Below are 3,755 nucleotides of genomic sequence, written 5' to 3'. Positions count from 1 at the left end.
TTCAAATAACTCTAGATGAAGCTGAAAGAAGAAATAATTAAGATAAGGACAGAAATTAATAAAATTAAAAAGAGAAAATTATTCAAATGAAACAAAGATTTTAAAAAGATCAAAATTACCAAGAATTTAGGAAAAGAAAAAAAACTTTGTAGCAACCTTTTATGCTACACAGAAATTAATTAAAAAATGGATCATTTACATAAATATAAAAGCTAAAATTGTATAAAAACTATAAAAGAAAGAAAAGCAAAAGATTTTACAACTCATGATTTGAAAAGAGCAAGAGTGACTCAATTTTTGAAAATTGTATTGAAGTGCAATTTGTGTTACCAGAGTGACTTGATTCCTCCATTCTCATCAATGCCCTTATTAATCTAATATGCAAATGAATCACAGGTGACACCTTAGATAAGCAATAGAGCTTGCTCTTTTGAAGATATAAAAAAACAAGGCACAGACCAAGAATTGCCTATGTTATCAGTATTACGCATTCATTCTGAGTGTCTCCCTTACTGAACCCCCCATGTTGCTGCACCATCCTGAGAAGGAAGTCACCTTCTTGAGATCACCTTGGAAGACGGAACAGTGTCAGGACTGGATTTTGTCGCAGAACTCTGAATACTTCTTGAGACTTGGTTCTTTATCATTTCTTTTTTTCTCCTCTAGTTAACTATATTGTGTGTGCTATGCTTAACGTTAATTATATAAGCTAATATATAAGTATATAGTTATACAAATATTATGTACATGACTGTTAAGATTTAGTTTTATGTGGATGTAAGCTGAGTTTGTTTTGTTTTGGTTTGGTTTAAGGTTTTGGGTTTTTTTCCCCCCCTTAGGGCCCATGTGTTTGCCAGAGAGAGACAGTGAGAGGAAAAGTGAGAAATCACCCCTCATGGGTGATGGCCACACGCAATCCCTTTTTCTCCAATCTCCTCCTAGGATGTTGGGTATGCACACATCTCAAATCATGGTCTGTCTGCCAAGTGGGAGTCCAACGCCTTAACCACCACACTACCTGATGGCCACGAGCTGAGTTTTAATAGCTGTACATGTATGTGGAAGTTCTTAGTTTGATTCTAGTTGACTCTCATGCCAAAGTCTGTAATGGATAACATAGGATGTGACTGTTGATTTCAGTTTGTTTAAATCAGAATAGATAAAAGTCTCGTATTGTGAGAAAACACAAATTGCCTGTAGCAGTATTTATTCCTGCTCATGATATGGGTAGTGAGTTCTTAAAAAATAAGTTGAAAATAACTCTTAAAGAAAAAAATACACATATATAGACATATATGTGTATATATTCCTTTCCTTTTTTTAGAGAGAGAGGGATTTTTGCTATAGGGTTCATGCAGTCACCAAAGACACAGAGAAAACAAAGAGAGAAAGGGAGAAACTATCCCCTAGGGGATAGTTCTCCTCCATTCTCCTCCATTCTCCTCTCTGGATTTTGGGTATGTATGCATGCACACGATCCTGGCAGGTCCAGGACTTGAACCATAATTGGCCATGTGAGAGTTCAGCACCTTAACCACTATGCCACCTGCTGGCCCCTGTATATATTCTTAATCAAACTTATTTGATGTTACCAATGGACCTAAGTCCCAGACTGGGAAGAAATATCCATGATACAAGTTATTGACAAGATGTTATATACAGAATACTTAACATTCATCTCAATAATAGTAATTAAAAATAAAAAGAAAGAAAATTTAAATGGGCCCTTTGTGGACACATGAATGATAACTATACACATGTAAATGGGACATTAGTCATCATAAAATACAAATTTAAATGACCAAGAGATCTCACATCATATTTACAAGAATGTCTAATATAAAATAATCTGACAGTTCAAAATATTAGTAAGGATGAGGAGCAACTGGAAAAAAGATGAAAATGAAGAGAAAAAAGTTACATAGATATATACTCAATGACTCAGAAATTCTAATCCAAGGTATATCCCCAGAGAAAAGAAAATTTGTGTCTATAAAAATAATTTTGTATTAATGACAATAGCATCTTCCTTCACAATAGACAAAAAATGGCAACAGCCAAAATATATATATATATATATAGACAAATTAAGAAAATATTTTCCTGTTTTCTAATTGCAAATGTATGTGAATATTTTTACACAGAAAATATATAAAGACTTTATGCTGAGCAAAATATGTTAGACAAGTTAGTCATCTTGTATGATAAAATTATATAAAGTTAAATAGCAGTTCAAACTAATCTGTGATAATAGCAAGAATATCATTATTGGGCCAATTTGGTGTTGTGATGGTTGAGACAGCTAAAATCCAAATGGTCAATTGCATGGTTTGAGTCTCAGACCATGCATCTTGAAAAACACACTGAGCACATGTGTGCACGCCCAAAATCCTAAGGAAGGAATGAATGAGAAGGGATTGCGGTATGGCCATCTCCCTGGGAAGTGATAGCTCACTTTTTTCCTTTCTCTCTGTTAAGTGAGTGCACACATCTCATAGCAATACATATCATTGTTACCTGGGAAAAGAGGTTTAATTTTTTTTAAATGGGCCCAAGAGGACTTTCTTGGGTGGATATAAGGTTTAACATTTTATGTCAGTCGTTATTACACTATTGTAGATCATTTGTTGAACCACCTTGTCACGTGCAGAAGCATCTCTCAGGTTCTGCAGAGGGCAGGATTCGAGCATGAGTCAGACAGTGGCAAAGAAAAGGTACTGAACACAGAAAAGAATACACTCCACAGACAGGGCTGACTGCTCTGAAGGAGGAGGCAGCCTTGAGTGTCTTTGGGGACCTGTCTGTATGGGAAATTTACATGCATATTCATAAAGGGGTTGGAATTTTAGGGCTTGGAGTGACCCGGAAGATCCCTGTAAAAGTCCTCATCTACGTACATGCTCTCTAGCTGAACATGCTTGAACATAGGCTATGTGTGTTATTAGCATCTAAGACCTCTTGTCATTGTGTGTTTCCTGCAAGCAAATGAAGCAAAGGTTTACTGCAAGTCATCTGTGGCACCAGTGGGCATACATGATCATGAGTGACCACAAAGCTGCTATACATTGTGGTGAACAGGATCCTAATAGTTTCTTTCCCCTGTTGTGTGATTGAGATTGGCCTGCTTTCCTGCTTCCTCCTCCTGTCTCTTACCTTAATCTCCTTTTCTTCAAAGCCTTGCTGTCAAAGTTGGTCTTGTTCTTACTTTCCCACTTCTTACCCTTGTCTCAATCAGAGTACACGTCTACACATTTCTTTAGGTAAATTATACCTCAATAATATTTATTTAGAACATATAAATGACACTAGAGAAATAGAATAATATTTTTTAAATGTGTATTTGTAGTTTGTATACATTTATATTTTTACACTAACAAATTTATCAGAGAAAATTTTGGGGAATTAAGTATTTCGAAAAATGAAAGTCTTATAAAATAAAAACTATAACAGAAAAAATTATTATACTGTTTGGACATGCATAATTACTACAATTGATAAATCAGCAGATTTAAGAGATAAAATGAAAACAATTCTAAAAATGTACTTTCATACTATTAAATTACAAAAAAAAATATGTGGCATGAAAATAGTCAAATACTGTTCTTATATGGGAAAAAGTTGGGACAAATTGAAAATCATGACTTTTTTAAGAATTATTTTATTGGGACCAGTGGTTGGCGTAGTGGCTATGTTGCTGGACTCCCACGTAGTCGACCGCGGTTTGCATCCCGGACCCGGTGGCCTAAACTCACGCC

The sequence above is a fragment of the Tupaia chinensis genome, unplaced genomic scaffold, assembly GCF_000334495.1.
Source record: "Tupaia chinensis unplaced genomic scaffold, TupChi_1.0 Scaffold139072_1, whole genome shotgun sequence".
NCBI lineage: Eukaryota > Metazoa > Chordata > Mammalia > Scandentia > Tupaiidae > Tupaia > Tupaia belangeri.
Note: the sequence above shows the minus strand (reverse complement) of the source record.